The sequence below is a fragment of the Hylobates moloch genome, unplaced genomic scaffold, assembly GCF_009828535.3.
Source record: "Hylobates moloch isolate HMO894 unplaced genomic scaffold, HMol_V3 SCAFFOLD_16, whole genome shotgun sequence".
Lineage (NCBI taxonomy): Eukaryota > Metazoa > Chordata > Mammalia > Primates > Hylobatidae > Hylobates > Hylobates moloch.
This window is the reverse complement of record NW_026652291.1, coordinates 69,147,206-69,174,964: the sequence shown is the minus strand read 5'-3', so window position 1 is coordinate 69,174,964 and position 27,759 is coordinate 69,147,206. Positions and strand designations below refer to the sequence as shown.

General features: G+C 39.6%; 1 protein-coding gene across 3 annotated transcripts in view; it reads right to left on the bottom strand.

Moving 5' to 3' along the window:
• AKAP6 (A-kinase anchoring protein 6) overlaps window positions 1-27,759 on the bottom strand; it is a 621,223-nt gene that overhangs the window by 494,464 nt on the left and 99,000 nt on the right. For all 3 annotated transcript variants that reach the window (XM_032179906.2, XM_058429369.1, XM_032179908.2), the window contains exon 2: window positions 6,744-6,955. The gene's annotated coding sequence lies outside the window, so the exon portion shown is untranslated. The remainder of the gene's footprint in view (window positions 1-6,743; window positions 6,956-27,759) is intronic.

Genomic DNA, 27,759 nt, shown 5'->3' with positions numbered 1-27,759 from the left:
CTCATTTTCTGACAACTCTCTGCAAATCTGTAGATTAACAGATTAACAGAGCCACTTCTCACTGTGACATGATAGGTGGGAATGCTTCACCTACCATAAGGTCCAGGAGTTGGTCACCAGCATCTGATTATTATAAACAGTAATGGCAGATCTGGACTTCTGAACATTAGCATGGCTGGAACTACTTTGCTGGAGAAGGGTTTATTATAAATATTGACTATAATTCCCTTTTAAATAGAAAAAAAATGAACTTTTCCTGTAGTAATATAACCTCGAATTATAGGCCCTCTGGCCTCCTGGAGAGAGAGAATTAAAAAAAAAAAAAAAAAAAGGAAAAAAGGATAGTACTAAAAAAAAAAAAAAAAAATACCCAGACAGCATAAATATGTTGTGTAATTTAAATGAGAGTTAAACAAAGAAGGTGATAAAAGTAATCAAGTAGTAAACAAAGGGCAAGAGAATTAACATTGAACCAACAGGATGGTTAATTAGCTTGCTTTGCAAAGAAGATTTGATTTCTCCCCTGAAAGCAATGGTGGTGACAAATAAACCTCACCTACCAAATATCTTCAAGTATAATGTAATATATCCCCCGTTGCCTATAAAAGAAATGCCACTGAGTTCCTGTGCATGCCACTGAATTACCATCTGTAAGGGCCTTGCTCTGGGTTGTTTTGACAATGGTCCCTTAGTTTTTCTAAGCACTACAATTTCTGTTTGGATTGTTCCAGAGTAGGAGGAAGTGGGGAGTGTCAACTCAAACATCTACAGGGCTCAGGCAGTATCAGTGGGGGCACCAAAAGGGCCATATGGGACCGGCTACATAAGGTCCACTGTAAAATAAAAATGTGGAGCCTCTTATTAAAAAATTATTAAGAATTCCAAGATGGTTACAGCAGAGTGTTAAACTAAGTGTGGGCCCTTCTCAATGCAGGGCCCTATGCAACTACACAGGTTGCACACCCATAAAGCCTGCCCAGCAGCCATACAAAACAAGCTGCAGGCTAGATTTAGCTCATGTATTAGCCAGTTTGAGACCCCATTCTAAAGGCTCTACTAGCCAGGTGGGGTGATGTGCACCTGCAGTCCTGACCACTTGGGAGGCTGAAGTGGGAGGGTCGTTTGAGCCTAGAATTTCAAGGCTGCAGGGAGCAATGATTGCACTACTGCAGTCTAGCCTGAGCAATAGAGTAAAACCCTGTCTCCAAAAAAAAATCTGAAAATAAAATAAAGCTTCCAAATTCTCTCCCTACTTACCCTTGTGACTCAAAGCACACCACTTCAAGATAGCTGGAAGAGTTTGGAGCATGCCCCATGGCTGAAGAACAGAGAAAAATATGGCTGGTGGCTTATGAGGAAAACAAACTCTGTCCTTTATCTTCAGCAAGTCTTAAAGCCAACTCAGGAATTCAATTACTGACTGGTATGTGCTCGTGGAGAAGAAACTGTATGCCTTATTAACTCAAACTGCAGTAGTCCCCCTCATTATCAGGGGATACATTCCAAGACCCCCAGTGGATGCCTGAAACCATGGATAGCACCAAACCCTACATATACTATGTTTTTTCCTATACGTATATACCTGTGATAAAGTTTAATTTATAGATTAGACACAATAAGAGATTAACAATAACTAATAATAAAACAGAATAATTGTAACAATATGCCAGCATCACTAATCTTGAGCTTTAGAGTCATTATTAAGTAAAATAAAGGTTATTTGAACATCAGCATTATGATAGCGAGATAGTTGATCTGAAAACCAAGATGGCTATTAAGTGACTTAACAAGCTGGTAGCATATACAGCATGGATATGCTGGACAAAGGAGTGATACACATCCCAGGCAGGACAGAACAGAACAGAATGGTGTGAGATATCATTGCACTATGCAGAACGGCACATAATTTAAAACTTATTGTTTATTTCTTCAATCTTCCACTGAATATTTTCAGACCATGGATGACCATAACCACAAAAGGCTAAATCACAAATAAGGGCGCAGGAGGGGCTACTGTACCTAAAACTCTGTTGCCATGGCCAAAGTCCTATATGGATTGCTATTCCTCTGAAAAACCACACTCAGGACCCATCTACAGAGTTCAGTCAATATGATTGTTTCGAGAAATGCTTCCCATTTAAAGCAATACTGTAAGGCACACTAGGGTGATTAGATGAGGCTGAAGGTAACTGGTATACCTGTCCTTGTACAACTACATGTGTAGCTGGTACCTTGTATGGTACATACCTCCATCAGCAGGCTGGCTGGAATGCTCAATTTAGAGGGCTCTCTGGACAAACAGTTTTTAAAGGTGATGAGTATCTTTTATAAAAACGAAAATACCTCTCCTTAACTGATCTGCCATACACATTTCATATTTCCATATGTCAAGTTTGTCAACTGAGATAGACATGCACTATTTGACTGATTATAATTTTATTTCTCAAAATAGCTTATACCAAAAAAATGCTAATTGCCATATTGGTCTTGTCCACATCCAGAAAGATTCTAATCCAAACCCACGCAAGAAAAAAAAAAAGTTATTATTTAATGCAGTAAGTTTACCTCCACATATAAACCATATATGTATATGTACCTATACAAATGTGCACAGATAATGGGCTTCTCTAATAGCACATGGGATAAAAAGTAAATAGTATTGCAGTATTAGAGGGAATAAATTATTTTACAAATTTACCCATTTTTCCCTTCCCCTCTAGAATGTAGTTGGGGAAGAGATTTGCATCTGTCTTGCCCATTGCTATAGATTCTCTGACAATGCCTGGCATATAGGAGATACTCAATAAATATTTATTGAATTGAATTGAATCCACGGGATCAAAACAAACTGCCTTCCATGGGTTCTAGGATTATAAATAGAAAAAAATCAGAGACATGTAGCAAGACCACCAACTTCCCTAAATTCCACTGGCTATTTTATTTCCTAATTGGAACCTAACTCCTGTAGTCATTGCACCTAGCAGCTTTGCTGCTTTCTGATCAGCCTCTCATTCCTGTACCTCATGCAGACACAAGCTTGGGCCTCTTTGGAGCAGGTTAGGACAAAGGTTAACTTCTTCCTGGAACCTAGAAAAGGCTAATAAGCCCTGTGGAATAATATTTCTAAGTATTCACCATACTGGAATCAATATCAACATGCTGTCAGTGTGTGCATTAGCCCCACACTCAAACAAAGAACAGCCCTTAGAGCCCAATAATGATGCTGGGCGTGGATAGCTGGGGATGAGCAAGATAATACAGAAATGACTTTATCAGCTCTCCTCAAACACAAGGCTTCCAGGATATTACACAAGACTGTCATTCTTGTACTTTGTCAGAGATAGACAGAGTTTGGTTTCAGCCACTGATACATTCAGCAAAATAAATCCTCTATCTTCTTAACCTAAGAGATAGATTCAGATTACACTTTCCAGACTGTGAGAGAAGTTTCTTCTTCTGTTCTGTTTGTATTCCCTGGCAACACCAGGGAATACAAACGTCTTAAAGTTAACAAAGCACCACAAATATAGCTGATAAGACAGGTTTATAACAAAGTTGAATCATTACTGACTCAGGTAAGACCTGCTTTGAGTGCAACTCCATCATGCCCACACTTATTGATGTAACATTTTCCATACAGAGATCCTGCTAGAAAGTTATGTCAAGCAAGGGCAGCGGCAAAGGTCTAAGCATCAACTCTTCATTACTTAAATCTCTAGGTACGAAGTAAATATTCACATCTGATCAAGATTCATGCTTATCCTTACAGTGAAGTCAATCTTAGTGTTGCAAATGACATTTCATTCTACATGTGAAATCTGATTTTCCAATTAGAATGAGGAGGGGTGGGGTACGTGTGATAGAGTATAGATGACTGATCTCTATGGTATACACAGTAAAGATGTCATAAAACTGAGATGGCCATGGGTAAGCATGTGTGCTGCATGGCCAGATTGCAATGGTTTAGAATCCTGGCCCAATCACTTATTAACTACATAACCTTAGCCAAGTTTATTCGCTTGGCTAAGGACTGGTTTTTGCAAAATGTGAATAATAACACCTAATCCTATAAAGTGAGATTATTACTCTCTACTTCATAATAATAATAATAAGGGCTAAATAAGATATACACAAAACTTAATTCAGTACTGATACACGGTAAGAACTGAACAAATGATAGCTATGATTGTTATTATGATTATTATTTTTATCATCCCTATGCGGCCTAGTTATCGGCAAAGAATTAACTTCTTTGTAACTTTGTAATGTATTTGTGAAAGCCATAACCAAAAGTATAGAGGACATTAACTTCTTGTGAGGCTTCCATGACCTAAACTTTGTCCAATAAACATGGTCTTGACGATCTATCATTACTGTGAAACAAAATTCCTTAAATCGTAGAAAGTTTCATTGAGGCACCAATAAATACAGCCATAGAGAAATCTCTCCCTTCCCCTATACACACACACACCATCTACCCCTTGGGGATATATTAAAACTAAGACAACTGAAATAGCCTTAGCCAGTAATTAAGACATGCAGCTAATCAGAGAGCAGCACAGGCTGTGGCCCTCTGCAAAGAAACGAAGAAACAAAACATTAGGATGACAGCTCCCATTACCAGGGCTTTGTTCTCCTGGAGCAAAAAGAGCACAAAAGCATAAAGTTGGAGAACTGTAATTGCATTTTGAACATTTGCGGGGGGAAAAATTACAGGCTTGTCTGAACCGGGAGGATGTTCCACTAGCTAACTGCGTCAGTCCACACCCACCAGCGCCCTTCCCCACCCTCAAAGCATGACTCCACTTTTTCTAACACTGCCCTTAAGGAATCTAGCTTTTGTGACTTCCAGTAATTGAACAAATCAACCATGATGAAGCAGCTGAAGAGCACTTTAGACAAAAGAGACAAGATTTAAGCAAATAGAAAACTCACTACAATGCTGCCTTTTGCTGTTTTTTACTCCTAGAAATTCATGTTACCAAACAAGTCTTTCTTCATTGCTCTTCTTCAGAAATAATACTTTAAGAAAATTCTAAAAGGCACTAAGTGATTTTCTCCAGATTTATAATCTAGCTACAAGACATACTTTCCCTTCCCCCATTACCATCTAGCACTCTTCCCTGTCACCTTAGAGCTTTTGACTTAGATGTATTCACACCCAGCAGTCCCAGCAGAGCTTTCTGCTCACATTATATGACATAAAAAAGCAGGCAATGAACAATTCATGCTCCTAAGTGCTTGCGATAAAGCCAGGCTGAGCTGACCTCTCCCATCCTATACAGCTGCATGTCAGAAACATAAGCTTAAAGGACTGAGAGTAGCAAGCATGTGCGTGATGTGGTATAAACAAACAAATTAAAATCTAAGGCCTTTCCTCTGGCTGGTGCCTAATGGGACTAGCATGCTCAACTCTGTGCAAAAAAAAAAAAAAAAAATCACTCCAAGCTAGCTAAAGGTATTGCTTTTCCTGCTTTCCACGATATATCTCTTTAGCCCCAATAAACAGACTAAAAGAAGAGGAATTCAATGGTTGCCATTCTTTCATGGAAGACTTTTTGAGTAAAAACTATCAATTTGGCAGCATTAAGCCACAAGACCACTCCCTGATTGTAAGTGGACATATTGATCAATTGAACTGACATGCCTCCTCCTTTCTCTCCCCTAGTAGCAATCAGCTGCACCAGGGAAATCTATTTCATTTCCCAAAACAAAAGGCAACATTCTGCTCCTTATCTGACACTGTCAGACTAATTTTTTTAGAAAATAGTAATAATAATAAAGATGCCTAAAAACAGAGCTAGGAGTTGAAATGAAAATGATACATGTTTAGAGTTTTGGAATTGAGTTGAGGTTATGACTGAGTCCAGAGATCTGTATTCCCTACAACCACTGAGGACCCTGATATTTATTCATCATACCCAGATTTTTGTTAAAGTTAAGCAAGGGATGGCAACACCACTGCCACTTCAGAGGCTCTCCCAGGGTTACCCTTCACTGCAACTGCCGCAGAGAGGAGACTTGTTCCTTTCTCAGTTACAAGTCAGCCTGCAAACAACTCCAGCTATTTCAGAGACTAGCTAGAGATGGAAAAATATGTGGCAGTCTTTCAACTAACTCTGAAGGACATGGGTTGAAGAACTACCATATAGATCAAAAGACTCAAATAATTTCATTTGGTTTAGGTTTTTATGCTTTTAATAAATTCTGTCTTGAATATGCAAGAGATCCCCTTTCACATCAGGGTTATGTCAAATGCTTATTCAGCATTTGTTCCTTACCATGAAGAAACTGAAACCCAACCGAGGTAAATAATGAATTTCATACTGCAAATCACTGAATATTTCATAATTCACAAGAGCAAAGAGGGGGCCAATTAGCTCTGCCTCCCAAAAAGAAATCTATATTTTTACAATGCTTAAATACTGTTAACTACTCATTTTAAAGCTTATTTGGGGTTTTGCAATTGAAAAATCATCTCATGTTTATGAAAAATTCTGTAAGAACACTCAAAAATAACAGACAGAGCTGAAACAAGAATAATTCTACATATTTTAATTCCTATATGACTCTTACAGGCCTTTGTCTTAACCCGGCAGCCTGAAAAACAGATTTAGGTAAAACAGCCCTTCTTTCCCCAGTCCATTTTAAGCAGAGATAACATCCCCCAATCTCCGCCTTAGCAGACACCGACTAACCAACAAAACAGCCGTGCAATTAAGGCCCAGGCATTTAACACTCACCATCTCCTGATCCCACCGTCTTCTTTTGATGTTTACAGCACATCTGTAGGATGCAATACTAGGAGATGCCTTGTTTGACCTGCTGCATGATGCTGTGACATCAGTTCAGATGATGCAGCTCATTATGGGAAAGACTGCTGTTGCTATGGCAACTGGGATGTGCTAGGAATCCTTGCTGCATTTCCAGTGGAGCCTGAGACAATACGGAAGCCCTGTAAGAAACAGACAATATGCAAAATTTAGACCAAAGGAAGAGGATTCCTCATTGGACTAAAATCCATAGGTTTAAAAGGGATTTCCCTGAAAGCATTTTGGAAAAAATAAAAATTATCTTCCCCTTTGTTGTTACACATTTAGAAAAAAAGCTGGGAGGAGAAAATAGAATTAGTACTAAGCAAATAAAAACTGAAATGTACAATGTTTCCTTATTAGACAATTTGATCACTTTTTCCTCCCTGGTCAGCACTGGGATAGCTTTCTAAAAGTTATTAAAAAGAATTTTTGCTCATCTGTCAAAGACCAAAAGAACAAAACAGCAAGCACAAAAATAATTAAAAATGGAATATAAACAGCTGACCAAATGACTCTAACTCTCAAGTAAACAAGTTTTAATTCTCAAAACATGGGCAAACCCTTGGCCAATGAAGTCTGTCCTGGTTATTTTCCCTGATGAACACCAACCCACAGAACCTTCGCATGCAGAGTAAACCCAGCTTTCAGCTGGTCATCAGATAAGTAGCAAAGGGAAGTTTGGAATCTAGAGGGGCATAACACACCACCCTCAACTTCTAGTGACCCTTCCTTTGGCCTGCAGGGAACCCCTCTCTCTCATGGCCAAAACGCATGTGAGTCTTTTCTGGGATCAAACCTAGTGGCTGGAACAAGTAGCAGACCTGCCAGAAACTTCCTAAATCATTGGCATTCCAAACGCTGGGGTCTGTTTTCTTCTTTTCTGAACAATAAAACTGCCTACCACACAGATTATTTGTGCCCCTCCCCAACCCTGAAAGCTGGAACTGTGTGAAAAGCCACATTTAAACAAGATACAGTAAGGTATTTCTCCAGTTGGTAAAAGAAAAGCAAATCTAAAGCAATCACTTCTTTCCAGTCCTGAGCAGAAACAAACATCATGTGGTGAGAACTGGAGGGAAGGAGATATGGACAGAGCAGCCTATGTTTTGCAAATTTAATATTTGCAGGCCATTGATAGAGAAAAACAGAATCAAGCTGACCTGTATCCACTCCGTCTTCACAACTCTGAAAAAGAACAACATTCCAAAAGCTTAAAATATGAGACAATTATGTTGTCTCCTCCTGCTTGAGATTTTAAAATGTCACTGTTAACCACCAGCATAGGGGGTGTGAGATGAGTGGCAGAAGGAATTCAGGCAGTGTCTCTGTAAATAGGGGCTAATAAAATGCCTGAGAAGTGCCAATATCCCAGCAGGGTGCACCATCAGCCTCGCACAGAGCAACCCTGCCCTAGATGGGAAGACAGACTTGTTCTTGCTTCATCTAGAGAGGAATTAAGAGACCAAAAGCAGGAGGTGAATCTGCCTGCGTAGGTCCTGAGTAGCATCAACAGAGCCTGACTCCCTCCCTTTATCTTAGACCTCAGACCACATGCCACACACAAGGAGAGAAGTAGCAGGCAGCTACCCCAGTGCAAAGAGCACAGATCTGAGAGTCAGGAAACCCAACTGTAAATGTCAGGTCCTCCTAGAGCATCTGTGTGATATCAGGCCAATTGATTAACTTCTTGGGGCCTCAAGTTTTTCATCTGCAGAGATGATTGATTTAGCTAACAACCATAGTTTTCAGGTTTTTCATTAGTAATATAACCTTTCTTTTAATGATACAGATCAAAGCTGGACTGCCTTGGTTGAGGCAAGATAAGAAGCCTAGAGCCCAGACTGATGAGCCATTCTCAACCACTGCCTCCAACCTCATTTGCTATAAGCTGACTCTTTAAGGTATCTCTGAGGAACCCTTCAGTCTCTGGAGAAGATAAAGAGACATGGATCTATTACAGAACAAGATTAGTCTTTCCAGAGCTGAAATCCACATGCTATAAAGAGGAGAGGACAGGGTGGGAGCAGGTGTTCCAGATTTGAATATGGCTTCTCAAGATGGTAAGAATCTTGTTAATCTTTTTTGCCAGAAGCAAGTCAATTGTTTGATGGGAAGAAATGGATGGCTCATCAAACCTGAGGCCAGGTCAAACTTTTAACAACCTGAACTAGCTAAATTGCTCACCCACAAAATGGCACTCACCAATGGAACGGAAGTGGAAGTGGAAACCATCACCTCCAAAGGTGGCTAAGACCAAGTGTCTCTTCTTCATATTTTCCTGTCCTGCTAGCTGGATGCAAAGAATCCAGTGGAACTCTGAAGCCCAGAAAGATAATGGCCACATATTGTGGATGGAGCCTCGGTCCCTGAATGACTGCATGGAGCTCAACCATCCTCTTCCAACTACCTATTGACCTACACTGGGCTGCAATGAGTGAGAAACAAACACCACCAAGATTTTGGAGTAGTTTATTCTGAATAAATTATCTATTTATAGATAAAATTATAATAATTTAATAACATATAATAAATTTCCTAACAAGATTATATATCGTTATTTATGATAAAGTGACAGTGTTAAAAACATGTTCCTTTATTGCAGACTTTCCTTTTTTATATTACTTTAAGTTCTGGGATACATATGCAGAACATGCAGGTTAAATAGGTATACATGTGCCATGGTAGTTTGCTGCACCTATCAACCCGTCATCAAGGCTGTAAGCCCTGCACGAATTAGCTATTTGTCCTAATGCTCTCCCTCATCTTGCCCACAACCCCCTGATGGGCCCCAGTGTATGATGTTCCCCTCCGTGTCCATGTGGTCTCATTGTTCAAATCCCATTTATGAGTGATAACATGCAGTGTTTGATTTCCTGTTCCTGTGTTAGTCTGATGAGAATGATGGCTTCCAGCTTCATTCTTTTTTATGGCTGCATAGTATTCCATGGTGTATATGTGCCACATTTTCTTTATCCAGACTGTCATCGATGGGCATTTGGGTTGGTTCCAAGTCTTTGCTATTGTAAATAGTGCTGCAATAAACATACATGTGCATGTGTCTTTATAGTAGAATGATTTATAATCCTTTGGGTATATACCCAGTAATGGGACTGCTAGGTCAAATAGTATTTCTGGTTCTAGATCCTTGAGGAATTGCCACACTGTCTTCCACAATGGTTGAACTAATTTACACTCCCCAAAACAATGTAAAAGTGTTCCTATTTCTCCACAGCCTCTCCAGCATCTGTTGTTTCCTGACTTTTTAATAACTGCCATTCTAACTGGCGTGAGGTGGTATCTCATTGTGGTTTTGATTTGCACTTCTCTAACGACCAGTGATGATGAGCTTTTTTTTCATATGTTTTTTGGACACAAAAATGTCTTCTTATGAGAAGTGTCTGTTCATATCCTTTGCCCACTTTTTGACGACGTTGTTTTATTCTTGTAAATTTGTTTAAGTCCCTTACGGATTCTAGATATTAGACCTTTGTCAGATGGGTAGATTGCAAAAATTTTCTCCCATTCTGTAGGTTGCCTGTTCACTCTGACGATAGTTTCTTTTGCTGTGCAGAAGCTCTTTAGTGTGAGTAGATCCCATTTATCAATTTTGGCTTTTGTTGCAATTGCTTTTGGTGCTTTAGTCAGTAAGTCTTTGCCCATGCCTGTGTCCTGAATGGTATTGCCTAGGTTTTCTTCTAGGGTTTTTATGGTTTTGGATTTTACATTTAAGTCTTTAATTCATCTTGAATTAATTTTTGTATAAGGTATAAGGAAGGGGTCCAGTTTCTGTTTTCCGCATATAGCTAGCCAGTTTTCCCATCAGCATTTATTCAATAGATTGCAGATTTTCTAAGAGTTTTCAATCTGCTAATATGCATTGAGACTCTCCTGTAGAAATATAGTATGCAGTATTTTCCTAATTTATATTTAATCACAGAATCCTTTTTTCATAGACTAATGTTCCATTGGGTGTCCATCTACAACATAGTAAATATGACTGTAAACAGCAACGAGCTAGAACACCACTAAACCTCCAATTCATCCTGGGGCTGCAGAAGAAGGAAAAAAATAAAACTTCTCTCTCAGCACAACTCAGTCTGCCTCCAATCTTTCCCTGCCATCCTGAACTGACGAGACAGAAATCTGGTAGTATCATTTGCAGACAGCAACATTTATAGAAATGTTTCCTCCTGGCCATTTTTTCCTATTTGTAAGTAGGCGTTGGCTATAGTTTGAGTGTTCCCTCCAAAATTCATAGGTTTGGTTTTCTGGGTTTGGTTTTTTGTTTGTTTGTTTGTTTGTTTTAAGAGGAGGCATCTCAATATGCTGCCCAGACTGGATTCAAACTCCTGAGCTCAATGAATCCTCCTGCCTCAGCTTCCCAAGTAGCTGGAACTATAGGCTCATGTTAAAACTTAATTGCCATTGTGATGATACTTAAGAGGTGGAGCCGTCGTGAATAGACTAATACCACTATCATGGCAGTAATTTAGTGACTGCAGGAGTTCAGCCCCCTTTTTCCATCTCTGCATTCTCACCCTCTCACCATGTGATCTCTTCCACAATGTTATGATTCAGCAAGAAGGTCATCACCAGTTGCAACCCCTTGATCTTGGACTTCCAGCCTCCAGAACAAATAAACTTCTATTGTATATAGATTACTCAGTGTTAGATATTGTTATAGCAGAAAAATATGAACTAAGACAAAGTTGTATTCCAAAGTCTTATTATTTCAAAAGCAAATTAGTATTATTTCCAAATCATTAGCTCATGATGTAAACATACATCTTGTGTTTGCATGCTAGGGTTTTAAAAAATCTTAAAGCCATTTCTGAAAATGCAGTAGGCCTGCATCTCTTGGTATACAATGAGAAAATTTGTAGATCTGAGGAATGTGTCTGTTAGTTAAGGAAGTACTAATGGATTTCACAGCTAAGCCGCTAAATTACTCTGGCTAAACATAATTGTGTATGTCTTATTCATTTGAAGTCTAACTGAATATTCCTGACTGCAGATGACCTTCTATGTGGTCATTCAAGACCTCTCTCTTGAGGTTTCACCTTCCTCTAATGCCTTAGATTCCTGGCCATCAGTTGACCAACTGAGGAAAGATGGGAGATGGTACAGGGGAGGTTTTCATGGGCTAGGTCTGGAAGTACCCTTCTTTACTTCCACCCCACATTCCACTGGTTAGAACTTGGTCAAATGGCCATACCTATTGCAAGATAAGCTGGAAAATAAAATTTAGCTTTGTGCCGTGAGAGAAAAGGAAACAGCTAAAATCATAGTTATCCAGTTCTGCCACATCATGAGATCAGGAATATGATCCTTGCTACAGGCTGCATTTTACATATGTGTCCGCAATACCTTCACTGAGTCTTCTGAAGCTCAACTGAACGTTCAGGTGTATAAGACTATCACAGCCAACATTTGGCACCAGCCTACTCAGAGAGTTTGCCAACAGAGCAGCATCAGTCATTCCTCTTCTCTGGAGTCTTGTGGTAATCCATGGAACAATCTACACAGTATCCAAAGCTATTCTATCTGGGCCCCTGGTGACAGTTTAAGAACTGAGGTAAGAACACATTAGGCAAGTTCAAGAGTGCCCAGCCTTGAAAACCTCATTCCTCACAGGAACCAATATCTTTGTAACAACTTCATAGGCATAATTTCCAGATCCCTCCAAGAGACACACCTGGTTACAAGAGTCATTGCACTCAGAGAAGCCCAAAACTACAGCTTCCTCTTAGAATTTATAGTTGTCTCAAACTAGCTACTATGGAGGGCTTACTCCTCATCTCCCATTTCAGATGTAGCCAGGGAATATAATGAATGGAACAGGGCTATGACAGAGTAAACAAACAGCTCGTCTTGGAGAGCAGAGTCAGGGCCAGACCAGGTAAATTCCCCTTCTCCAAGGCAGTCATTTTCACTAACCAAGGGTCATTTTTGCCCTAACCAATGTTACCCAACAACGTGGTTGACATTTTACTGTTTTCAAGGGAACAGAGTTACAGAGTTAACCAAAGGTCAAAATCTTATGCAGAAGGAGAAAGGGTTTAGTGAATCCCCTACCAACAGTGCCCAATTTTGGCTTTAAAAAAGACCTTCATTCACAAAATAGAAAAGTATTCAAACACTCAAACCACATGCCTATATGATCATAAGCCCATGCTGGCTGTGGATGCTGCTTCAATCAGTACACTTTCTATACTTTCTGAGAGTATTTGGAGGCCAAAAATATTTGGACATCAGATTTTTAGGCACAGTGCATATGTGTGGCTGCTATTGTTGTTGAATGCTCATCATCCCTCTGCTTCATGTAGGTAGCCATGTAAAGAAAAAATTATTGCCTGATGATTATTAATCATTGGCAATCAGAACAGAACTTGCAGCAGCAATAATGGTATACAAATTCTGTTATTTTGTTACCTAATTTTTGCATTTATTATTTCCTCTTAGATATCATCTTTTCTACATTCAAACTTACATGCTTTGGGTGGGAATCTAACCAAAGGAATGGAGTATGTGACCCAATCAATCCTAAGCTAATCAGTTTATTACTATTCCCATGACCCATGGAAATTAGGTCAGAAGTGTACATGAGATACCATTGAAGCCACTAAGAAGCAATGAAACATTTTACTGAAAATCACTATTGGCTCCTGATTTTGAATAGGAAAGGATGTCAAGTATAAAGTTGCTCATCCATTTTGTATTCATGAATGAAGAACCTGTCTAATAATAAAGCCAACACAAGGAGAAGAGCAGAGATGAGTTGAGAGAAAGGAACACTTTTCTCTCACCACTTGTGCCAGAGATCAGCCTTACTCTGCTTCTGTTGGTTATGAGTCCAAAAGTTCCTGTTTCTGCTTAAGGCAGTGTATGGCTTGGAGGTTCAGTCGCAGTAAACAGAGGCCTAACTGATTCATAACGTCATCTGAGAAATTGTGTAATGTATAGGTAGGCACCAGTAGCATGCAGCTTCCTAGGAAGGGAAAAGAAAAGCTATAGGTTCCACAAGGGTTCACAGCCTCAGAGCTGAGACCCCTTCAAAGGGTTAGGTTCAGGGCCAGTACTGATAAGACCTACTCACAAGGCAGATGCACGATATTATCCTCCTTTACTCCTGAACATTCTCAAATTTATGATAGTGACCACCATCTCAATGAGCTTGAGTTCCATTCCTCTCCTTTCCCAGGCAAAATTCCCATCGACAAAGACGAAAACCTCAACAAGCCCAGGGAGGGTAGATCAGATCTTGAATGAACATTAGATTTGGAATCTGAAGTGGACCTTGGGGTGATTTTGCCCACAGAAACTTGCCCTAACCAGTTCAGAGATTTTTTTTGACGTCCTTCTGAATTCAAGATTTTCTCTTGTCTGACTTTATAGGACTTTATAGTGTTTTCATTTGTTTTTGTTTTTGTTTTGTTGTTCTGAGACAGGATCTCACTCTGTTGCCCAGGCTGGAGTGCAGTGACGCAATCACACTTCACTGCAGCCTCAACCTCCCAGGCTCAGGTGATCCTCCCACCTCAGCTTCCTGAGTAGCTGGGACTATAGGTGTGCCAGCATTCCCAGCTAATTTTTGTGGGTTTTTTTGGAGAACAGGGTTTCACCATGTTGCCCAGGCTGGTCTTGAACTCTTGGGCTTAAGCAATCTGCCTACCTCAGCCTCCCAAAGTGCTGGGATTACAGGCATGAGCCACCACACCTGGCCGACCAGTGTTTTGCTGTTTCATTTTGATTTTAACTACAAACACAAACATTTGACATGGAACCAAGTGGCTTTAATGTGTTAATGGAAGCACAATTGTGCTGCTAATTTATACAGGCAAAGGAAAACACTGAGGACGAACATATTAGGCAGGAGTTTACAAGCTTTTTGAACTGGGGCTTTCCTGTTTTAGCATTTGATGTTTTCGTAGGTCTTAATCCTGCCTCCTCAAGTACTGCTATTTTGGTCATACTCCTAGGCATAAGTAATTTCTTAATAGGTCCTTCTAAATTCTTAATTTTTTTGAGAAAAACAACATTATTTCTATTCCAGGCAATGATAAGCTTCCTGCAAGCTTTCTCTTTATCACCCCAGTGTTTGAAACGTTGTAAGATTCTACTAAGGTTTATATGTGTAAATCTTTATCCCTTCCTTTACTGCCTAAAATACCAAAATATAATTTGCTACTGAAAACATTAGACCTAAAATGACACAGCAAGTCAGCAAGAAAACACCTACTATGTGTCATCAGAGTTCTTATTTGCAGGAAATAAAGTGGTGCTCATGATACCTGTTTTCAAGTTATTCACAACTGTCTTGTAACTAACACAGCAATTTCACCCCACAAGTTCTTTTAATTTAGTCTCTGCCCCTTACCCAAGAAAAAATATTGATAATCAATCCTCATTTACAAATATTCTCCCAGCATAAACACAATACATTCTAGAGAAATGGAAATTTCCAAGATAATTTTAAAGGTGTTCCTTTTTCTAAGGAAAATAATTATATCATGCTTACAAGGTAAAAATACTTCGGTAAATAATATATTAAAGGGTACACTACAACAAAATCACAGCAGCTCTAATAAAAAAGATTTATTTATGGGGTAGAAACATTTTCTTTAGTGAATAATCCAGTTTGACAAATACACTCTTAAAAATCAGCTCTATGAAGTGTAGGGCTGTATACCATTCACAAGTCTTTCCATTTGCTAGCGTTATATGAAATAAACAAGAGCTGAAATCCTACAACTATTACAAGTATCAACTTTCTTTTACCTCTAGCTGAGACTTTACATCAGCCTGCCTTGTATTCCACTAACAGATGTTTGTCTGTCACAGAAGCAACTCCAACCTCCTTTGGGTGAAGGACTGTCTTCCAGAGTAGCATAGGTTGTGTAGTAAGCACTTGTTGGGCACCTTGCCTAGTAAATGCTTTTTATTTGAGTTTGCCAAACTCAGCAACTTAATCCTCCCTCCTATTCTCCACCCCTGGCCAGTTAAAGACATGCAATCAAAAATTCCAAAACCAGCCAGGTGCAGTGGCTCATGCCTGTAATCCCAGCTACTTGGGAGGCTAAGGCAAGAGAATCACTTGAACCCGAGAGGCAGAGGTTGTAGTAAGCTGTGATTGTGCCACTGCACTCCAGCCTGGGTGACAGTGCAAGACTCTGTCTCAAAAAAAAAAAAAAAATTCTAAAGTCAACAGTCAAACATAAACATGTGTGCAAATAAATACACACACATACACATATAGATTTAAAAATATATGTGAGAATGAATTTTTGCATATATCAATCTTTCCTTCTCATACTAGTCAATGACATCATTTTACATTTGTTTACTAATTTACTACTGAAATAAACATTCTGTCAACGTAATTATGAAAACAGTTCACAATAATACAAAATATTATTGTTCACAGAATTCTTCTGAAAAGGATTATACAGACACAAACATAAAAGTAAATATATAATACATGTCACAAAAAGAACATATACAATAATACATACATTGAGATATAAAAAGAAAAAAATCAAGTAATAAAATCATTGCTTTACTCAGTTCTATATTGATAGTGCTTACTTACCCAGCTCTTATTTGGAAGTTGGCCAAAGAGATCAACCTTTTTCCCAACACTATAAGATTAAAACAATTCAGGACCTGTTTTACTGGTGTGTTGACTTGGCTTAATGTCTTTTTTTTTTTCTTTTTTTTTTTTGAGACAGAGCCTCGCTTTGTCACCCAGGCTGGAGTGCAGTGGCCTGATCTCAGCTCACTGCAGCCTCCGCCTCCCGGGTTCAAGCAAGATTCTCCTGCCTCAGCCTCCCAAGTCGCTAGGACTATAGGCATTCACCACCATGCTGGCTCATTTTTGTATTTTTAGTAGAGACAGGGTTTCACCATGTTGGCGAGGCTAGTCTCAAACTCCCGACCTCAAGCGATCTGCCAGCCTCGGCTTCCCAAAGTGATGGGATTACAGGCATGAGCCACTGCACCCGGCCTTGGTTTAGTGTCTTAAACCACCTAAGAAGTGTGGCATAACTGAAGCATACCCACTGTGGTTGACCAGCACTAGAATAATGTGTGGTTTAGGATTTGAATTGTTAATGGGATGCTGTAGAATATCACTAATATACTACACCGGATGAGTTAGACTGAAGAAAAAGATGATGTCCCAAGGTGAAAATGAGCCAGCACTATTTACATATGTGATATTTCAAGTGTTGATCTTAGAGCAGGTAAATACTAAATCCCCACCCCGACCCAAAGAGGGGCCACTCTGAGCTCCTGAGGAAGCGCTGTTTCTGATGCTCTGTAAGGCTCCCATGCACTGCAGGCTTTGAAATCAACTTTGGAGTCCTCTTTCTCTGCAGGCACTAGCCTTATGAGTAACTGTCCCTCAGATGGTGGGATCTGAGGAGACTCTGAGTCTAGTTTGCCTTAGTCTCCCTCACAAACCTGCTTTAGTTCTTAAATTGCCTCAGAATTCAGTCCACTCAGTGGGAAGCTAACGAACCTTTTAAAGGAGAGGTATCACCGCTGGCCATCCACAACCGCTGATATCTGCAAAGCAGCACATGCTGTGGGAAAGATACTAACTAGACTAGTGGGAAGGTAATTAGGTTGGAGCGCCAGCACTAACTAGCCACGGGAAATCAAAATAACTGCCCTGCTTACCTAACATTGCTATCATCCACTAAGAAGTAAAAGGCTGTATTTGTGTTTTAAGGGAAAAGAGAAACCAGTAAAGGGGCATAGAAAAGCGAAGAAAAAAGAGGGGAAAAAAGGGGAAGAAAGGGGACTGAAAGGGATTAGGGGAAAAAAGGAGGAAAAAAGGACAGGGAAAAGGGAGGAAGGAAAAGGGAGGAAGGCAAGGAGAGGGGAAGAAAAGGGGATCAACAGGGGAAAATGGAAGTAGACAAGCAAAGAGAAGGGAAAGAGGTAAAGGTTGGGGGAGGAATCAAAGAAGGTAGGCTTTAAAATCTGAATTTCTTTCTGGACGTTACTCCCACCTAAAATCTGCCCTTGGACAAAGAATTTATCTGGGCTTTATGTTTTTTTCCCCTCTGGGAAATGGGGATAATACTTGCCTTACAAAATTATTATAAAGATTAGCAACCATACATCCATTCAACAAATCTTTATTGAGCATCTACTATGTACCAGTCACTGTTCCAGGTGCTTGGGATACATCAGTGAACAAAACAGGCCATGATCCCTGTCCCTGGGGAGCTCATATTCTAGTACAAGTTAAAGTATCCAGCATGGTGCCTGGCATATATCAGACATGCAATAGATATTGGTTAATATTTTCATCAAGACTAATAACATATAAGGTGTTATGAAATGTAAAATATTATTATTAGCCCAAATTAATCAGATTAGCCAGATTGCATTCCTATGGAGAAATGAAATGTAGAAGAGGTAAACTTTGATGTGTAGGGGAAGAAAGGTCTGGCAAACCAGATGGTGCCTGGGAGAGAGACTGAGGTAGAGCCCTGTGTATCCCCAGGAAGGACAGCCCTGCATCATCAGTAGGAGGAAGTTGCTCTTTGACCAGAAATATCCACTATGGACAATTAAATGAAGAGAAACAAACTACCATAATACAGACGCTCGTTGGCTTACGATAAGGTCATACCCCAATCAATCCATTGTAAGTTGAAAATATTGTAAATAGAAAATGCATTTAATACACCCGACTACCAAACAGCATAGCTTAGCCTAGCTTACCTTAAACATGCTCAGAGCACTTACGTCAGCATACAGTTGGGCAAAATCACCCAACACAAAGCCTATTTTATAATAAAGTGTTGACTATCTCATGTAATTTATCAAATATGGTACTGAAAGTGAGAAACAGAATGGCTGTATGGATACTCAAAGTACAGTTTCTACTGAATACATACCACTTTTACAACATCCCAAAGTTGAAAAATCATTAGTGAAACCATTGTTAAGTAGGAGACCAGCTGTATTTGAGCTGCTATATTTATTTTCCTAGACCCCCAGGTTATTCTAAAGATCAATCAGGACTAAGAAACACTGAACTAAATAATTAACGTGTGAATAATTGAGAGATACTTTGTCACACTATGTGAAGTATAAGTAGATAATTAGTGGACATGAAGAATCACCACAGACTGTTTGACTAGAACAGGAACTTTTGAGGTTTTCTACTAAGCATGACATATTTGCATTGACATACTTTCTTTGTTCACTTGACTTATAGAAGGTGAGAGGGAGTGTGCAAGATAAGGCTAGACAGCGGGGCAGAACGGATCTTAAATGTGCCTCACAGAGGGTTCATTCTAAGGGGAGCCATTTAGCATTTAAACCAGGAAACGGCGTAATCTGAATACTATTCTTCTAATAGAGTTTCCAAATATTTCTTTCTCATTTGGGCTTCCTATAAATGGGCTCTTCTTTTTGTTGTTGTTGCTTGTTTCTTTGTTTGAGAAAGAGTCTCACTCTGTTGCCCAGGCTGGAGTACAGTGGCATGATCTTGACTAACTGAAACCTCTGCCTCCCAGGTTCAAGCGATTCTCTTGCCCCAGCCTCCCAAGTAGCTGGGATTACAGGCGTGCACCACCACACCTGACTAATTTTTGTATTTTTAGTAGAGACAGGGTTTTTCACCATGTTGGCCAGGCTGGTCTCAAACTCCTGACTTCAGGTGATCCACCCGCCTCGGCCTCCCAAAGCGCTGGGATTACAGGCGTGAGCCACCACGCCTGGCTGGGCTCTTCTATTAATCTCTAAATTGGTATGTTTCTCTCATTTTTAATTTTATCTAGAAGCTATCTTTTAATTGGAGTGGGCAAAGGTTTCTTGAGTAATATCCCACAAACACAGGCAACCAAAGAAAAAATGGACAAATGGGATCACATCAAATTAAAAACCTTCTTCACAGCAAAGGAAACAATCAACAAAGTGAAGAGACAACCCACAGAATGAAAGAAAATATTTGTAAACTACCCATCTGACAAGGGATTAATAACCAGAATATATAAGGAACTCAATTCTGTAGGAAAAAAAATCTAATTATCTGATTTCAAAATGGGCAAAAGACCTGAATAGGTATTTCTCAAAAGAAGACATACAAATGGCAAACAAGTATATTAAAATATGCTCAACATTATTGATCATCAGAGAAATGCAAATGAAAACTACAATGAGATAGCATCTCACCCCAGTTAAAATGGCTTTTATCCAAAAGACAGGCAATAATAAATGCTGGTGAGGATGTGGAAAAAAGGGAGCCCTCATACACTGTTGGTGGGAACGTAAATTAGTATAATCACTGTGAGAACAGTTTTAGGGTTCCTCAAAAAACTAAAAATAGTGCACCATACAATCCACACATCCCATTCCTAGGTATATACTCAAAAGAAAGGAAATCAGTATATCAAAGAGACATCTGCATTCCTATATTTATTGCAGGACCATTCAAAATAGCCAAGATTTGGAAGTGACCTAACTGCCCATCAACAGAGGAATGGTTAAAGAAAATGCACTATATACATAAATACACAATAGAGTACTATTCAGCCATAAAAAAGAATGAGATCCTGTCATTTGTAGCAACATGCATGGAACTGGAGGTTGTTGTGTTAAGTGAAATAAGTCAGGCACAGAAAGACAAATTTGACATGTTCTCACTTATTTGTGGGAGCTAAAAATTAAAACAATTGAATTCCTAGAGATGAAGAGTAAAATGATGGTTACCAGAGGCTGAGAAGGATAGCAGGGGGTTGAGGGGAAGTGGGAATGGTTAATGGATACAAAAAACAATTGCAAAGAATGAATAAAACCTAGTATGTGCTAGTACAACAGGGTAACTATAGTTGGAAATTATTTCATTGTACATTTTTAAATAACTAAAAAAGTATAGTTGGATTGTTTGTAACAGAAAGGATAAATGCTTGAGGGGATAGATACCCCATTTACCCTGATGTGATTATTACACATTGCATGCCTATATCAAAATATCTCATGTAACCCATAAATATATATACCTACTATGCACCTAGTGTAAAAATTAAAAATAAATAATAAAAATTAAAATAAAAGCTATCTTTTAAAGACAAACTTTCAGCTTAAACTACTAAGGAAGCATATGCACAGAAGAGGTAGAAGAGTGAGGCATTCAAATATTTTAATCAAATATGAGTTACTTTTTGACCAGGAATCAACACAGACTGTGGTAGTGAAAGTACAGAATCCTAGCCACTAGACCACAAGGTGAAGTATCTTTTGAGAAAGGAATCATAAATGAGATTTTAAAAATTATTATTATTATTAACTATTATTATAGCTATCTATATAACAGGCATGGTCAGGATATGTATTAGCTTATTTAATCCTTAAGTAATCCTGTGAAAGAAGTATTGAACCTCATTTTATAGACAAGGAACAGGGGCCCCCAGAGCTGCCCAAGATCTTGCTGCTATAAGTAGCAGAGTCAGAATCTGAACCCAGAGGTGCTAACTACAGAGTCTATATTCTTGACCTTCAAGACACCACATATAATCCCCAAACTGTATTTTACCTCTGGAACTCACCCTCACTAACACCCTCATTACCCACCTTCATTAACACCTGTCCAGGCATCTTGCCCTCACCACCTCTGTTCCCCAGCAGCAGCACAGAATTTAGCCAGTAGTGGAAAGAAGAGGCAGCACTCACTCCAGTAATCCACAATATGTTAGCTAAATACATGGAGAGAATACTGTGTCTTAAACATCTTCCAATGAATCCTCACATGTTAGAGGCCACCAACTGAAATAAATCTTGCTTAAGAAAACTTTGTTGGTACAAACAGACACTGGTCGACGCCTACTAAGTTTTCAGTAAAGTCTTGTTGATCAAAGCAATCGGCAGATTTCCAGACTATTCAGCCACCAGACCAATTCCCACTGGGTATTTATTTCCACACAATAGTACTAATACTGCTCAAAGGACGAAGATGCTGTAAAGACGACGCTGTTAATCAAAGTCAGGATGGCTGCACAAAGTACGCAACATGGCAAGCAGACGAGGAAGTACAATCTCAATATTTGCTATGTTGCCCTAGCGTAATTTTCAGGCTCCAGGCCTGTGTTAATTTGCAGGATTAATGTATAAAGACAGAGTCAGTAAAACAACTGTTGCTCCGTAGAGAAGCAGAGCACAGGGCAAGGAATTGGGAGCCCTGAGTCTCACTCCTGTAACTAGCTCTGAGGTTCATCAATATTCTCTCCTTGTGTTTGTTTGTTTGTTTTTCATGATACATGCCCTGCCATTTCTTGGGAGTATTGTAAACAGAAATGTGCTTTCTGAGTTTAAAGACAGTCTAATGAAAATGGCATAGGTTTTAGAGCCCAACAGACCTAGGCTTAAATCCAAGCTCTGCCATTCACTTGTTGTGTGAACATGGGCAAGTTGTTTGCCCTCTCTGAATCTAGTTTCTTCATCTATTGAAAAGGGATAGCAAGGCCTATCTCCTGGGATTGTTAAGATAACTAAATCAGCTAATTATATAAAGCATCTGGCACACAGTGGTGCTACACAAATGATAATTATTGCTTGCCAGTCATTAGTTTAATTTTATGTAGACTAAACATCTTGAAGGCTTAGACAATGAATTGTTTTAAATCCCTACAGCATCTAGCATAGAACTAAAAATGTGAATGGTGACTGGTAGCAGCAGCAGCAAAAGGAGCAGTATTAGCTGCAACAGAATCAGCCTCAGCAGCATCAGCAACAATCATTATTAGTGTAGCAGATAGAGGCAACAATAATAGCAGTAGCAATAAGTAGGGCAGCAATAGTAACAGTTGCAATAATCGCAATGCTGTCACAGCTTGTTCCTTGTTATGCTATGGATTATCTATCCCTACACCAGGAAGATAAAGTCTTCCATGCAAATAAGCATTAATCTACAGGCACTTTGATCAATAAGAAATCGAGCAAACTCTACAAGTTGAGGAAGCTCAAATGCTAATGGATGTTAAATACAGGTTTCTCCATACTAGTCTAGTAAGTTGTCATTCCCACTAGTATCAAATGCAGCATCTTTATGCCATTATTAAATGTAGAAGACACTAATGAAAGAAGCTGGTAGAAGTTTGAACAGAATGGCAAACCTGATTCATTTAATATGTGAGGAGAAAAGAATCCTGGCACTTGCGCTCTCAAACTTCAACCTAGATCGGATCTTTCTTTTCTGACTTTCAAAACTCCCAAATCTTAAGAGGCGATACTCCTGCAGGTTCAAAGTCATTTTTCAAGTATCATAAAAGGAACAGAAAGGCCCAGATCACCAGCTGAATGAGAGGCCCAAGTTGGTCCAGGGTACCTTGGGGAAAATGACAAAGAGGTTGGGAGAGTGACCAGAGTGCAGACAAGAAAATAAAATACTGGATCATTCCTCCATCCATCCTCCCATGCAAACTTTTCTTTCTATGGGGAAGATTTTAATCATTGCTTGAGAAAGTAACCAAGAGCATAGATGCACCTATGCAATGGAATTTCCTCTTTTTCTTGTATTCCTTTTATATATGGCTTCCCTTCGGGAAAATGGGGGAGGGGAGAAAGTTTATTTAACAATATATACATGGCTATATGTTTAAAAAGAAAACAACTGCAAAGAGCCAAATGTGAGCAAAGCTTGATCATGAACCACGTATTTTTTAAAATCCTTCCCATAAGGGCAATTCCAAAGGAAACAATACGCTTTCGCTTAGCAAATGTGTATATAAAGACACTAGTATGCCCATCCCAGTACATGTATACAAGGCTCAGCACAGTAAATATAGCACATGAAAAATGACAACACACCATGAAATAAATATCCTAATGAAATAAATTAATTCAAACAAAATATATCAGGAAAACTCTCACCACTACTGGATAGTATTTTTATTAACATGCAAGTGAGAAACAACAATTTGCCTTTCGAGAACAAACAGGTCAGAAACCCTGTTTTCTGTACAGGCCAATGAGCTCTCCATTACCCTGCATCTTCCTCTTCCCTCAGCAATAGGAAACCGAGGTCACAAAGAAGATTCCATTTGGCTGAACCCCAAAGGGAGGAGCAGTTTTGATCAGAACTCTCTGAGCAGTCAGACCAAGGGATAGAAAGCTCAAGTTCTCTCCAGTTCTGCAGTGGACACACATGAATAGTGATCCTGGGAGTGCCACTGAAAGAAAGTGTTCACAGAGCAAAACCTAGCTACCAGCTCTATCCCATCATCATGTCCCCGAGGTCAGTAAGGGCTCACAGATCTTGAAACTTTCTGTGGCCACCACAGGAATGGACTTCCTGATTCTAGATTCCTAACTTTCCCAAGCTCAGTATTTGCCAACAGTGGGCCTCAGCTGGGTAATGGAAAAATACAGAAAGTGGTGGCATCGAATGCAAATGTACTGGCAAATATCCATCAAATGGCTGATTGTGAGCCAGGATGAATACCTAAGTACAAGGATCTGGATTAACAGTTTCAAGTTCAGTCTAGTAACATGGTTGTCTCACAGACAATGTTGGCAAAGACCCCCTCATCCCTTGTTGGTCCCAAAGGCAAGTAGTGGCAGGGCAGAGAGAATAAAGTAACCTAGTAGAAGCTGAGGGAACACTGGGGCATAGGATGAGGCAAACTATGCCCACCTCCACAACAAATATCCACTAGTTATTCGAATGATAAGATTTGGAGTTACCAGCTTGGGCTGAAGCAAAGTACTCATCCCTAAAATAGACCTGGTGGCAACCCACAGAACATTTTGTAAACTCTAAAGCACTGTATAAATGTACTTGTTATCTTTACTACTATTACCAAAGAGGCAATATCCAGACTCAACCATTTGGAAATTATATTTTACTCATTTTTGTTTTTAAGCTATTAATAGTCTAGGTGGTTTCTTCATTGAACTTTGGAGCATTTATTAGTCATGTCAAATATTCTCTACAGAAATTCTAGAGCAATCAATCAATCAATGAAGGGGGAAAACACTTTTAAAAATGTGTCTTTCCCTCTAAAAGACATTGAATTTCCATTACTAAACAGAACACTTACCACACAGCCTGAAATATTTATATGTGGATGACTTTACCAATATTCAAGGCTATTCCAAGCAACAAGGAGTCAGTTCTTTTATTACAGCTCTATGACCTAGAGGGCTTACAAAACAAAAACTGTGCTCTGAATATTATTCCTGCTTCCACCCATTACATACACAGAAAACACAGTTCTGGAAGCTTTAGTATAGGAGTTTTGTCCTTCATTGCAGCCAATTCAGAGATGCAGAGATCCGGCTTCAGAGACTAAAATATTGCACTATGCAATTTAGTACCAGACTCAGGCAACGTAAAGCATAATGTGAGTTCTGACCACTCCTAAGATTATCCAATATTTGAGGCGTAAAATCTGAGTGGAGGGGATGATGAAAGGGAGGCTAGCATGTGAGTACTGGAGGCAATGCTATCTGCTCAGATACAGGGACTTGAACTCTCTTTGGAATAGGCAGAGCCATTGTTTAAAAAAAAAAAAAAAATGAAAAGAAAAAGAACCCTAGGTTATATCTACCAATTTTTCTTGAAGAAAAATGTGAAATAGACCGAGTGCAGTGGCTCACACCTATAATCCCAGCACTTTGGGAGGCCAAGGTGGGCGGATCACAAGGTCAGGAGATTGAGACCATCCTGACTAACACGGTGAAACCCCGTCTCCACTAAAAATACAAAAAATTAGCCAGGCATGGTGGCGGGCACCTGTAGTCCCAGCTACTCGGGAGGCTAAGGCAGGAGAACGGCTTGAACCCAGGAGGCGGAGCTTGCAGTGAGCTGAGATCACGCCACTGCACTCCAGCCTGGGCAACAGAGTGAGACTCCACACCAAAAAAAAAAAAAAAAAAGTGAAATAACCTAAATGCAGTTGTTTCAAACTAAAAATACAAGTATTTTGTTTGGTAGAGGATATTTTCATTTTGGGTTGAGCTTGCATGTTTTTTAGAGACATTTTTGTCATTTTTTTGGAGGGGAGCTATGGATTGAGACTAAAGTTCCCCTAAACTAAGTTCACAATCCTAGGATGAGACAGAGACTTGGACAAAACACAGGGACTCAGAAAGTCAACCTTAGACTTGGAGGAGAACTTCCTTCTCTTTCTGGACCTTGGAGCAGGTATGCTTCGATTCTTACGAGTAGATATACTCAGAGCACCGAATATGTGTATCATCAGCTGGCCTCTGCCACATAGAAACATGCAGAAAACTAAGCAGGCAGGCAATAGAAAGGTTTCTAAAGGTACCCTAGCTATGCATGCTGAAGGTAGCCAAGTGCTATGGACTGAACTGTTCCCCACTGCCGCCGATTAATAGGTTGAAGCCTTAATCTCCAATGTGACTATATTTGGAGATACGGCCTATAAGAAGATAATTAAGGTCAAATGATATTTTAAGATTGGGGCCCTGATCCAATAGGATTAGTGTCCTTTTGTCACCACAGAGTTCACTCTTTCTTCACCATGTGAGGGCACAAGGAGAAAGCAGCTGTGTGCAAGTGAAGAGGAGGACCCTCACCAAAACTGAGTTGGCCAGCACCTTGATCTTGGACCTCCCAGCCTCTAGAACTGTGAGAAAATTAATTTCTGTTGTGTAAGCCACACAGTTTATGATATTTTGTAATAGCAGCTTGAGCAGATTAAGACACACATCTAGTAACTGTTTCAGGATGCTTTTTGTATTGTATCGGTTTTATTATTCCTTCACCTTAAGGGATCCTGTTAAATCTGACAGTATAGCAGACCATTCAAGTATTTGAATGGCTAGTATACTCCAGGCACTGCACTATATAAGGGAAAATAATGATAAATAAGATAATCACAGTTCCTAACCTTATGAGAAGTCTAGAGAGAAAGATATTAAACAAATACATATACAAGTAAGTCATGACGATTGTGACAAGTGCTATGAAAGAGAAATGTTTCCTGCACATACGAAAGCATACTATAATCTCTGCCATGCCGTGCAGAATTAAGGGAAGATGCTGCTCCCTTTGTGGCACAGTAAAGAATGGGGCAAGGCCAGCATGGTGGTGGGGGCACCCATAGCATGTAGGAAATCAGAGATTTCTGGGTTATGGGGCATGACGGCAAGAGCCAGATGGCAGCTTGAGGAGGAGACTGGAACACTAAACTAAAAGCCCCATGAAGGCAACAACAATCTCTTGTTCACTGCTACATCTAAGGGGACACTCAATACGTACTTGTTGGATGGATGGATGGATGGATGGATGGATGGGCACAAGTGACAAGACCAGAGGGGAAACCTCAGAAATAAGTGGAAGATAATCTGAGGTGACTATAGTCTTATACTTCAGCATATAAAAACACAAAGTGGCTGTAATAAAAATATGAAGAGAAAGTGACACCTTATTGTAATTTCCAGGGACATTCCAGTAACATTATACTGTGATTTGTTTGTGGGGCCATGTGAAAAAATGTTCTGTAATAAACACCTATTATTTCTGTCCAACAAGCATTTCCAAAGTTTCCGAGGGATCCAAAGACTCCTTTGGAAAAGAGGATCTAAAATTTCCTTTGGGAAACCACCCTCCACCATTCTCCAGTCATATGGTTTCCATGGAACTGATTCCATCCCTAGCAACAGGGGGGTCCTGGACTGGCTTATAATAATACCATACCCATCCCTGTGACTACACTGATTAGTTCCAGTATGGCACATAACCCAGTCACAGCCAAGAAAACATATTTACTTTTCTTCTGGAATTCATAATGTGAGGATTAAATCACCAAGTGAGCCAGTAAAGCTGACAGCTAGACAAAGCAAACATAGAGACAGATCCTGGTGATAATATTTGAGTACTAGACCAAAGTACACTGGCAGCAATAAATTTATGTGAACCAATAAATTCCCATTTTGCTTAAAGCACTTTGGGTGGGTT